Raw genomic sequence first — 13,373 nt, forward strand, 5'->3', positions numbered from 1 at the left:
CATGCATGTTTTCTTTGCATATAAAAATTTTCAAAAATATGTCTTGGTGTTCATCTTGACATTCAAAGTGTTCTTGGTGTTCATCTTGACATTCATAGTGTTCTTGCATTCATAACATATTTTGATCTAAAAATTTTCATGCATTGCATCATTTTCATGTTTTTCTCTCTCATAAAAAAATTTCAAAAATAAAAAAAATATATATCTTCCCCTTTTTCTCTCTTAAAATTTCGAAAATTAGATTTGACTTTTTCAAAAATTTTTAAAATCTAGTTGTTTTTATGAGTCAAATCAAATTTTCAATTTAAAAATCTTATCTTTTTCAAAATCTTTTTCAAAAATCAAATCTTTTTCATTTTTCTTATCTTTACCACATAATTTTCGAAAATAACATCATCAATTAATGTTTTGATTCAAAAATTTCAAGCTTGTTACTTGCTTGTTAAGAAAGATTCAAACTTTAAGTTCTAGAATCATGTCTTGTGATTTCTTGTGAATCAAGTCATTAATTGTGATTTTAAAAATCAAATATTTTCCAAAATTAATTTCAATCATATCTTTTCAAAAATATCTTTCTATCTTATCTTTTTCAAAATCATATCTTTTCCATCATATCTTTTTAAAAATCTTATCTTTTTCAAAATTTGAGTTTAAAATATCCCTTCTAACTTCTTATCTTTTCAAAATTGATTTTCAAAATTTGTTTCAACTAACTAACTAACTTTTTGTTTGTTTCTTATCTTTTTCAAAACTACCTAACTAACTCTCTCTTTCTAATTTTCGAAAATATCGCCCTCTTTTTCAAAAATTCTTTTTAATTAACTAATTGTTTCAATTTTTAATTTTAACTTGATTTCATTCCTAATTTTCGAAAATCACTAACCATTTTTCAAAAAAAATAATTTTCGAAAATCCTTCTCTCTCATCTCCTTCTATTTATTTATTCATCTACTAACATCCCTTCCTCACTCACCAAAAATCCGAACCCTCTCTCTCTCTGAGTTCAGATTTTCTCTTCTTCTTTTCTTCTACTCACATAAGGGAACCTCTATACTTGGGTAAAAAGGATCCCTATTATTATTATTTTTCTGTTCCCTCTTTTTCATATGAGTATGAGCAAGGACAAGAATATTCTTGTTGAAGCAGATCCAGAACCTGAAAGGACTCTGAAGAGGAAACTAAAAGAAGCTAAAATACAACAATCCAGAGATAACCTTACAGAAATTTTCAAACAGAAAGAGGAGATGGCAGCCAAAAATAATAATAATGCAAGAAGGATGCTTGGTGACTTTACTGCACCTAATTCCAATTTACATGGAAGAAGCATCTCCATCCCTACCATTGGAGCAAACAATTTTGAGCTGAAACCTCAATTAGTTTCTCTGATGCAACAAAACTGCAAGTTTCATGGACTTCCATCTGAAGATCCTTTTCAGTTCTTAACTGAATTCTTGCAGATCTGTGATACTGTTAAGACTAATGGAGTAGATCCTGAAGTCTACAGGCTCATGCTTTTCCCTTTTGCTGTAAGAGACAGAGCTAGAGTGTAGTTGGACTCTCAACCCAAAGATAGCCTGAACTCTTGGGATAAGCTGGTCACGACTTTCTTAGCCAAGTTCTTTCCTCCTCAAAAGCTGAGCAAGCTTAGAGTGGATGTTCAAACCTTCAAACAGAAGGAAGGTGAATCCCCTTATGAAGCTTGGGAGAGATACAAGCAACTGACCAAAAAGTGTCCTTCTGACATGCTTTCAGAATGGACCATCCTGGATATATTCTATGATGGTCTGTCTGAATTAGCTAAGATGTCATTGGATACTTCTGCAGGTGGATCCATTCACCTAAAGAAAATGCCTGCAGAAGCTCAAGAACTTATTGACATGGTTGCTAATAACCAGTTCATGTACACTTCTGAGAGGAATCCTGTGAGTAATGGGACGCCTCAGAAGAAGGGAGTTCTTGAAATTGATACTCTGAATGCCATATTGGCTCAGAACAAAATATTGAATCAGCAAGTCAATATGATTTCTCAGAGTCTGAATGGAATGCAAGCTGCATCCAACAGTACTCAAGAGGCATCTTCTGAAGAAGAAGCTTATGATCCTGAAAACCCTGCAATAGCAGAGGTGAATTACATGGGTGAACCATATGGAAACACCTATAATCCCTCATGGAGAAATCACCTAAATCTCTCATGGAAGGATCAACAAAAGCCTTAACAAGGCTTTAATAATGGTGGAAGAAATAGGTTTAACAATAGTAAACCTTTTCCATCATCCAATCAGCAACAGACAGAGAACTCTGAACAAAATACATCTAATTTAGCAAACTTAGTCTCTGATCTATCTAAGGCCACTGTAAGTTTCATGAATGAAATAAGGTCCTCCATTAGAAATTTGGAAGCACAAGTGGGCCAGCTGAGTAAAAGGATCACTGAAATTCCTCCTAGTACTCTCCCAAGCAATACAGAAGAAAATCCAAAAGGAGAGTGCAAGGCCATTAAAATGACCATCATGGCCGAACCCAGAAGAAGAGGAGAAGGACGTGAATCCCAGTGAGAAAGACCTCCTGGGACGTCCAGTGATCAATAAGGAGTTTCCCTTTGAGGAACCAAAGGAATCTGAGGCTCATCTAGAGACCATAGAGATTCCATTGAACCTCCTTATGCCATTCATGAGCTCTGAAGAGTACTCCTCTTCTGAAGAGAATGAAGATGTTACTGAAGAGCAAGTTGCCAAGTTCCTTGGTACAATCATGAAACTGAATGCCAATTTATTTGGTAATGAAACTTGGGGAGATGAACCTCCCCTGTTCACCAATGAACTAAATGCATTGGATCAACTGAGATTGTCTCAGAAGAAACAGGATCCTGGAAAGTTTTTAATACCTTGTACCATAGGCACCATGACCTTTGAGAAGGCTCTATGTGACCTTAGGTCAGGGATAAACCTCATGCCACTCTTTGTAATGGAGAAGCTGGGAATCTTTGAGGTACAAGCTGCTAGAATCTCACTAGAAATGGCAGATAACTCAAGAAAAGAGGCTTATGGACAAGTAGAGGACATGTTAGTAAAGGTTGAAGGCCTTTACATCCCTGCTGATTTCATAATCCTAGATATTGGGAAGGATGAGGATGAATCCATCATCCTTGGAAGACCCTTCCTAGCCACAGCAAGAGCTGTGATTGATGTTGACAGAGGTGAACTAGTCCTTCAAGTGAATGAGGACTCCCTTGTGTTTCAAACTCAAGGTTATCCTTCTGTGAACATGGAAAAGAGGCACAGTAAGCTTCTCTCAAAACAGAGTCAACCAGAGCCCCCACAGTCAAACTTTAAGTTTGGTGTTGGGAGGCCACAATCAAACTCTAAGTTTGGTGTTGAACTCCCATATCCAAACTCTAAGTTTAGTGTTGGAAAGTCTCAACAATGCTCTGAACATTTGTGAGGCTCCATGAGAACCCACTGTCAAGCTATTGACATTAAAGAAGCGCTTGTTGGGAGGCAACCCAATTTTTATTTCTCCAATTTTATTTTATTGTTATTTCATGTTTTATTAGGTTCATGATCATGTGGAGTTACAAAATAAATATAAAAATTGAAAACGGAATCAAAAACAGCAGAAGAAAAATCACACCCTGGAGGAGGATCTTACTGGCGTTTAAACGCCAGTAAGGAGCATCTGTCTAGCGTTCAACGCCAGAACAGAGCATGTTTCTGGCGTTGAACGCCAGAAACAAGCAGCATCCTGGCATTCAGACGCCAGAAATGCACAGTGAAGAAGAGCTGGCGCTGAACGCCAGAAACAAGCATCTGGCTGGCGTTCAACGCCAGAAATATGCTGCATCTGGGCGTTGAACGCCCAGAACAAGCATCAGTTCGGCGTTTAAACGCCAAAATTTCATGCAAAGGCATTTTACATGCCTAATTGGTGCAGGGATGCAATTCCTTGACACCTCAGAATCTGTGGACCCCACAGGATCATCTCAGCATCTGTGGACCCCACAGGATCCCCACCTACCACTACTCACTCTCTTCCCTCTTCTCAATGTTCATCCTCTCTTCCCAATAAACACTCTTTCCCAAAACTCTTCACCAATCACCTCAATCTCTCTTCCCTATCACCAGTTCACCACTCACATCCATCCACTCTTCCCCATAAACCTACCTCATAAACCCCACCTACCTTCAAAATTCAAAATCAATTGCCCATCCAAACCCACCCATATGGCCGAACCTTAACCCACCTCCCTTCCCTATATAAAGCCATCCATTCTTCGTCATTTTCACACAACACAACCCTCTCTTCCCCTTCTTGGCCGAATACACCTCTCCCTCCTCTCCTCCATATTTTCTTCTTCTTCTTCATCTATTCTTTCTTCTCTTTCTCGAGGGCGAGCAATATTCTAAGTTTGGTGTGGTAAAAGCATAAGCTTTTTGTTTTTCCATTACCATTGACGGCACCCAAGACCGGAGAATCCTCTAGAAAAGGGAAAGGAAAGACAAAAGCTTCCACCTCCGAGTCATGGGAGATGGAAAGATTCATCTCCAAAGCTCATCAAGACCACTTCTATGATGTTGTGGCCAAGAAGAAGGTGATCCCCGAGGTCCCTTTCAAGCTCAAGAGACGCATGAAGCTCATCACCATGAGATCCCGGAGATGCCTCAAATGCATTTTCCTCCACAAAACTATTGGGAGCAAATCAACACCTCCCTAGGAGAATTAAGTTCCAACATGGGACAATTAAGGGTGGAACATCAAGAGCAGTCCATCATCCTTCATGAAATTAGAGAAGATCAAAAAGCAATGAGGGAGGAGCAACAAAGACAAGGAAGAGACATAGAAGAGCTCAAGGACATCATTGGTTCCTCAAGAAGGAAACACCACCATCACTAAGGTGGATTCATTCCTTGTTCTTACATTCTTTGTTTTTCGTTTTCTTTATGTTAAGTGCTTATCCATGTTTGTGTCTTATTACATGATCATTAGTATTTAGTAACTTTGTCTTAAAGTTATGAATGTCCTATGAATCCACCACCTCTCTTAAAATGAAAACTGTTTTAATTCAAAAGAACAAGAAGTACATGAGTTTCGAATTTACCCTTGAACTTAGTTTAATTATATTGATGTGGTGACAATGCTTTTTGTTTTCTGAATGAATGCTTGAACAGTGCATATGTCTTTTGAAGTTGTTGTTTAAGAATGTTAAATATGTTGGCTCTTGAAAGAATGATGACAAGGAGACATGTTATTTGATAATCTGAAAAATCAAAAAAATGATTCTTGAATCAAGAAAAAGCAGCAAAGAACAAAGCTTGCAGAAAAAAAAATAAAAATAGCGAAAAAAAAGAGAGCAAAAGCAAGCAGAAAAAGCCACAAGCTCTTAAAACCAAAAGGCAAGAGCAAAAAGCCAATAACCCTTAAAACCAAAAGGCAAGGGTAAATAAAAAGGATCCCAAGGCTTTGAGTATCAGTGGATAGGAGGGCCTAAAGGAATAAAATCCTGGCCTAAGCGGCTAAACCAAGCTGTCCCTAACCATGTGCTTGTGGCGTGAAGGTGTCAAGTGAAAACTTGAGACTGAGCGGTTAAAGTCAAGGTCCAAAGCAAAAGAAGAGTGTGCTTAAGAACCCTGGACACCTCTAATTGGGGACTTTAGCAAAGCTGAGTCACAATCTGAAAAGGTTCACCTAATTATGTGTCTGTGGCATTTATGTATCCGGTGGTAATACTGGAAAACAAAGTGCTTAGGGCCACGGCCAAGACTCATAAAGTAGCTGTGTTCAAGAATCAACATACTGAACTAGGAGAATCAATAACACTATCTGAACTCTGAGTTCCTATAGATGCCAATCATTCTGAACCTCAATGGATAAAGTGAGATGCCAAAACTATTCAAGAGGCAAAAAGCTACAAGTCCCGCTCATCTGATTAGAGCTATGTTTTATTGATAGTTTGGAATTTATAATATATTCTCTTCTTTTTATCCTATTTGATTTTCAGTTGCTTGGGGACAAGCAATAATTTAAGTTTGGTGTTGTGATGAGCGGATAATTTTTACGCTTTTTGGCATTGTTTTTAGTATGTTTTTAGTAGGATCTAGTTACTTTTAGGGATGTTTTTATTAGTTTTTATGTTAAATTCACATTTCTGGACTTTACTATGAGTTTGTGTGTTTTTTTGTGATTTCAGGTATTTTCTGGCTGAAATTGAGGGACTTGAGCAAAAATCAGATTCAGAGGTTGAAGAAGGACTGCTGATACTGTTGGATTCTGACCTCCCTGCACTCAAAGTGGATTTTCTGGAGCTACAGAATTTAACATAGCGCGCTTCCAATTGCGTTGGAAAGTAGACATCCAGGGCTTTCCACCAATATATAATAGTCCATACTTTGGCCAAGTTTAGATGACGTAAAAGGGCGTTGAACGCCAGCTCTATGCTGCTGTCTAGAGTTAAACGCCAGAAACACGTTACAAGCCAGAGTTGAATGCCAGAAATACGTTACAAACTGGCGTTCAACTCCAAGAATGACCTCTCCACGTGTAAACTTCAAGCTCAGCCCAAGCACACACCAAGTGGGCTCCGGAAGTGGATTTATGCATCAATTACTTATTTCTGTAAACCCTAGTAACTAGTTTAGTATAAATAGGACTTTTTACTATTGTATTAGTCATCTTGGGACGTCTGGTTCTTAGATCATGGGGGCTGGCCATTTGGCCATGCCTGAACCTTTCACTTATGTATTTTCAAATGGTAGAGTTTCTGCACTCCATAGATTAAGGTGTGGAGCTCTGTTGTTCCTCATGAATTAATGCAAAGTACTACTGTTTTTCTATTCAATTCAACTTATTCTGCTTCTAAGATATTCATTTGCACTTCAAGATGAATGTGATGAACGTGACAATCATCATTATTCCCCCACGAACGCGTGCTTGACAAACACTTCCGTTCCACCTTAGATTGAATGATTATCTCTTGGATCTCTTAATCAGAATCTTCGTGGTATAAGCTAGATTGATGGCGGCATTCATGAGAGTCCGAAAAGTCTAAACCTTGTTTGTGGTATTCCGAGTAGGACTCTGGGATTGAATGACTGTGACGAACTTCAAACTCGCGAGTGCTGGGCGTAGTGACAGACGCAAAAGGAGGGTGAATCCTATTCCAGTATGATCGAGAACCTCAGATGATTAGTCGTGCTGTGACAGAGCATTTGGACCATTTTCACAAGAGGATGAGATGCAGCCATTGACAACGGTGATGCCTCCAGATGATTAGCCATGCAGTGACAGCGCATCGGACCATTTTCACAGAGAGGATGAAAAGTAGCCATTGACAACGGTGATGTCCTTACATAAAGCCAGCCATGGAAAGGAGTATGACTGATTGGATGAAGACAGCAGGAAAGCAGAAGTTCAGAGGGACGAAAGCATCTCTATATGTTTATTTGAAATTCTCACCAATGATATACATAAGTATTTCTATCTTTATTCTCTATTTATTTATTATAAATTTCGAAAACTCCATAATCAATTATTATCCACCTGACTGAGATCTACAAGATGACCGTAGCTTGCTTCATACCGACAATCTCCGTGGGATCGACCCTTACTCACGTAAGGTTTTATTACTTGGATGACCCAGTGCACTTGCTGGTTAGTTGTATCGAAGTTGTGAATGAAAAACGATTTATTAAGACGTGCATACAGAGTTTTTGGCGCCGTTGCCTGAGATCACAATTTCGTGCACCAATCGTGCAGTGAATCTGTTTTTCACTTTCTGCCGATCTGTTGCTTTATAATCGGACGATGAATGCTTCAGATTAATGCGTCTTGAGAATTTGTAGAATATCTAAAAATATATTTTATTCAAAAGCAAGTGCAAATATATACAGACGGGAGTTTTTCATCCCTTTAAATCGGATAATTTCTGGATCTCGACTTGGTGCCTCATTAAAAAATCTTTTCAGGAAAAAGAGTGCATCCGAGATCTTTTACCTTCTCTAGCTATAGTAACTTCTTAGGTTGCAGGCGTGCCATGATATGGGAAGCTCTCGTCCATCGAGTTCGGACAGTCTGTAGTAGCCCTTTCCAAGTACTTCTATGACTCGGTAGGGTCCTTTCCAGTTTGCTGCTAGTTTTCCTTCTCCGGGTCGAGTTGTTCCAATATCATTTCGGATTAGGATGAGATCATTCTTAGCAAAACCTCTTGGCACTACCCTTTGATTATATCTCGAAGCCATTCGTCGCTTTAGCGCTTCTTCCCTAATCCGAGCTCTTTCCTGGACTTCCGGGAGTAGGTCGAGTTCTTCCCTTTGCAGTTGGGAGTTGGCTTCTTCATTGTAGTGTACTACTCTATGCGACCCTTCCTCAATTTCTACCGGGATCATTGCCTCCACTCCATAGGTTAGTTGGAAGGGTGATTCCTTTGTGGTGGAGTGTGGCATTGTCCAATATGCCCATAGAACTTGTGGGAGTTCCTTAGCCCAAGCTCCCTTTGTGTCCTGTAATCTCTGTTTTAACCCGGCCAATATGACTTTGTTGGCTGCTTCAACATGTCCATTGGATTGGGGATGTTCGACGGAGGTGAACTGGTGTTTTATCTTCAGATCGGCTGCTAATTTTCTGAAGCCTACATCTGTGAATTGGGTACCCTTGTCTGTGGTGATGGAGTATGGGACCCCAAACCTTGTGACAATGTTTCTATATAGGAATTTTCGACTTCTTTGAGCAGTAGCATTAGCTAGGGGTTCTGGCTCGATCCACTTTGTAAAATAATCTACCCCTACTATAAGGAATTTAACTTGTCCCGATCCCTGAGGAAAGGGTCCGAGAAGGTCGAGTCCCCATTTTGCAAATGGCCAAGGTGAAGTTACGCTGATGAGCTCTTCTGGCGGGGCGATGTGAAAGTTGGCATGTTTCTGGCATGGTGGACATGTCTCTACAAACTCTGTAGCTTCTTTTTGTAGAGTTGGCCAATAAAATCCCGCCTGGAGTACTTTTTTGGTGAGGGCCTATGCTCCGAGATGATTACCACAGATGCCACTGTGTACTTCCTCTAAAACTTCCCTTGTGTGGGAGGTCGGCACACATTTTAATAGTGGTATTAAAATCCTCTAGTAAAAATCTACTTCTCACACCCCAGCATCTCTCAAAACAAGAAAAGAAGGCTTCAAACAGTAAGCATTTTCCATCAGAGTAAAACACAAAAGTCTTCAAATACATTGCCTTACAGTCTAAACCAGCAAAAACCATCCCCAAACATCAAGCGCGCCAAACAGAGACCATTAAAGATACAACCTTTTTTAGAACCAGACAAAAGCAACCTTCAAATAAAGCAAGGAACAGATACGGATAGCGGTATCAGAACAGAAACAACAAGGAACATGCAAAGCCTTAAAAGCATCAAGCAAAAACAAAAGTCTTAATTTTGCAGAGAGCAAAGAGAGCGGAGAAAAGAAGTTACGAAAAGGGCGAAGGAGAGAAACCGTTTCTGGGTTTTCAAAATCAAAATAAAGAGCCAAAAGGAAACGGGGCAATTAATGTTAAAATTAATGAAAACATTAAACCCTCGCACATTCCCAAAGTGCCGATATAAAAGCGCGCGCTTTTAGAGGAAAAACGTTCTACATTCAAAAGCTTCTACAAAGGAATCAACAAAATGCTTGAGTTCGGCTTCACTAGAGAAGGACCGAAGTCAAGAACTCGACCTCAAAAAGAAGACCGAGCTCAAGCAGGGGCACTGTTCATACCCTGGGTTGAGATGACTGAGCCGGGATGCTCAGTAGCAAAGCGACCGACCTCTTTAGGTCAAGCGGACCGACTTCTTTACGAAGAAGTCGGCCAAAGCGACAGGAAAAGCCCAAAGAAGGGCCCAACTCAAGGAATACGACCCAGATCCAAAGGCAGCCCAAGCCGATAGAGACAAGGGCGGTTCCACGGAAGATAAGCTGACCTCAACAAAAGATAAGATAAGATAAGATAACTAACTTATCTTATCCAAAGAAGGTTACATCTCACTACTATAAATACACTGGAGCACCCAGGTACCCCCAACTCCGGTGACCAAGGATCAGCAGTGCAGCAAGTCCAACAAGTCAGACACAACAGCTCCGGCCGCCACCAGCCAGCCGGACACACCATCTCCGACCAATACAGAAGATCACATCCGAGATCGACCTCCAGTTTTAGGTAACCCTCGGAACATTGGCGCCGTTGCCGAGGAACCTGGAAGTCATCCCAACACCATGGCGGACGACCATGACAATGACCACGATTCAGATCTAGAAGATAGAACGCCGCACAAAAACACGGACACCACACTGAAAGATACCCCGGAATCCAACAGGGACGAAGACTCACCAAATTCGGGAGCAATAGAAGTGCTTCAGGATCGCTTCAAGCAACTCGAAAAAGAAACCCAACAACAACGAGAGATCGGAAGATATCTACAAAGAGAGGTACGGGGACGTCGGGAATTGGAAGAAAAACTACAGCAATTGGAAGCCGATCTCAAGTTGAAAGCTCCTCAGACCAATCCTAAAGAAAACTCGCGCAAAGAGCAAGACCCGTTCACCAGGGAAATCATGAAAACCAAAATTCCAAAAGACTTCAAACTCCCAGATATGACCTTGTATGATGGCACCACGGACCCCAACCACCATCTCAGCAATTTCAGAAGCAGAATGTACCTCACTGACACCCCAAATGCTGTTCGCTGTAAAGCCTTTCCAACAACTCTCACGAAGACAGCAATCAGATGGTTCGACAACCTACCTCCCAAGTCCATCTCAAACTTTGACGACCTAGCCAAAAAATTCCTAGCCAGATTCTCCATCCAAAAAGATAAGGCCAAGCACGCCCCCAGTTTACTAGGGATCAAGCAAGGAGATCGGGAGAGCCTCCGCAACTATATGGAGAGATTCAACAAAACATGCATGGACATACAAAGCTTACCAACAGAGGCCGCCATCATAGGACTCATCAACGGCCTACGAGAGGGACCTTTTAGCCAATCTATATCAAAGAAGTACCCTACCTCCTTAGACGAAGTACAGGAGCGAGCAGAAAAATACATCAACATGGAAGAAAACGCTCGGTTGGGAGAAACCTCCAAATCTGGGGGCCCTTACCGAGATAAAGACAAGGAATCCAAAAGGAAAGAAGATCGGCAAGGGGAGAAAATAAAAAAATACCACAATTACACTCCTCTCAAGGTATCCCTAGTTGACGTAGAAGTATGCCACACAGAGAAAATACCCCCAGTTCGGCCACTCAAAGGCAAAAGAGGGGGAGGAAATCAGAATGAGTATTGTGAATACCATCGAGTACGAGGTCACTCCACCAATGAGTGCTTCGATTTAAAGAACATCATAGAAAAGTTGGTAAGGGAAGGAAAACTAGATCGGTTTCTAGCAACCCGAGATGATGATCAAAGAAAGAGACGAAGGGACGAAGATATCGGACGAACCGTGCGGTCACCTTGTACACCAGAAAGACACGTCCACATGATACATGGCGGATTCGCAGGGGGAGGAATCTCCAAATCATCTCGTAAAAGATATCTCAAAGAAGTATATCATGTCGAAGGAAAGGAGGAAGCACCCAACATCCCTGCAATCACGTTCACTAAAGAGAACGCATCTGGAATCATCTCGGGACACGACGACCCCATGGTCATTACCATTATACTGGCAAACGCCAATCTCCATCGCACACTAATAGATCAAGGAAGCTCCGCCGACATCTTATTCAAAACAGCTTTCGACAAACTCGGTTTAGAAGACAAGGAGCTTAAGGCATACCCGAACAGTCTGTTCGGATTGGGAGATACCCTGGTACAACCATTAGGATACATATCACTACATACAACCTTCGAAAAAGGGAACCAATCCAGGACCCTCAAAATAGACTACATTGTGGTCGACGTAAGTTCAGCCTACAATGCTCTAATAGGTCGGACAACACTCAATCAACTCGGTGCAATAGTCTCGACCCCACATCTATGCATGAAATTCCCAACTACAGAAGGGATAGCTACAATAAAAGTAGACCAAAAGATGGCGCACCGCTGTTATAATGAAAGTCTAAACCTCAAAGGCAGAGGAGAAGAGTTTCATACAATTGAGCTTGACAGAGTACAGCGACGAGAGGAACTCCGTCCGCAGCCAGAAGGCGAGATAGAGAAGGTTCAGATCGGAGACACCTCGGACAAAATAACTAATATCGGAACAATCCTAAGAGGAGACTTAAAAGAATTACTGATACAATTCTTACATGATAATGTCGATCTATTCGCATGGAAAGCCGCAGACATGCCATGCATAGACCCCAAGCTAGTGTGCCACAAGTTGGCGGTCTATCCAGGATCTTGGCCGGTGCAGCAGAGACAAAGAAAAGTTGGATCGGAGCAATCCCAAGCTGTGGAAGAGCAGGTACAGGCACTACTGGAGGCAGGATTCATAAGAGAAGTCAAGTATCCACTATGGTTAGCCAACGTCGTCTTGGTGAAAAAATCAAATGGGAAGTGGCGAATGTGTATCGATTACACCGATCTCAACAAAGCCTGCCTAAAAGATTCTTACCCACTCCTAAGTATCGACGCTCTGGTAGATGCTTCCTCCGGATATAGATACCTCTCGTTTATGGACGCATACTCGGGATACAACAAAATCCCCATGTATCCACCAGATCAAGAAAAGACCTCGTTTTTAACACCAAAAGCAAATTACTGCTACATCGTGATGCCCTTCGGTCTCAAGAATGCAGGTGCTACTTATCAAAGGCTGATGAACAAAGTCTTCTCAGACCACATCGAAAAAATCATGGAAGTCTATGTGGACGACATGTTGATAAAGACACAAAGTGAAGACACATTACTGTCCGACCTGACTCAAGTGTTCGACACTATAAGGAAGCACGACATGCGACTCAATCCTGCAAAATGCACCTTTGCGGTAGAAACAGGCAAATTCCTAGGTTTCATGCTCACGCAAAGAGGAATTGAAGCAAACCCGGATAAATGCCAAGCCATACTCAACATGAAGAGCCCCACCTATGTCAAAGAAGTGCAGCAACTCAACAGGAGATTGGCCGCCCTATCCAGATTCTTAGCAGGGGCAGCGATAAGATCTCTCCCCTTCTATGCTACTTTAAGGAAGGGAAAGCAGTTCGAATGGACGACAGAATGTGAGCAAGCCTTCCAAGACTTCAAGGAGTTTTTAGGACGGCCGCCTATCTTATCTCGACCACGAGAAGGAGAATTGCTCATATTATATCTCGCAGTAGGAAGCCGCGCAATAGCCTCAGCACTAGTCAGAGAAGACGAAAGTGGGCAACAACCCGTCTACTTCATTAGCAAAGCGCTACAGGGATCCGAGCTGAAC

The 13,373-nt window shown here is 41.3% G+C and overlaps 1 non-coding gene across 1 annotated transcript; it reads right to left on the reverse strand.

The window, feature by feature from the left end:
* Positions 1 to 1,640: 1,640 nt before the first annotated feature.
* On the reverse strand, positions 1,641 to 1,748 carry LOC148575060 (small nucleolar RNA R71). The gene has a single exon (XR_015906146.1). It is a non-coding gene; the product is annotated as a small nucleolar RNA R71 (small nucleolar RNA).
* Between the last annotated feature and the right edge of the window lie 11,625 nt (positions 1,749 to 13,373).

The sequence above is a fragment of the Arachis ipaensis genome, chromosome B2 (assembly GCF_059453495.1).
Source record: "Arachis ipaensis isolate K30076 ecotype BB chromosome B2, ASM5945349v1, whole genome shotgun sequence".
Taxonomy (NCBI): domain Eukaryota; kingdom Viridiplantae; phylum Streptophyta; class Magnoliopsida; order Fabales; family Fabaceae; genus Arachis; species Arachis ipaensis.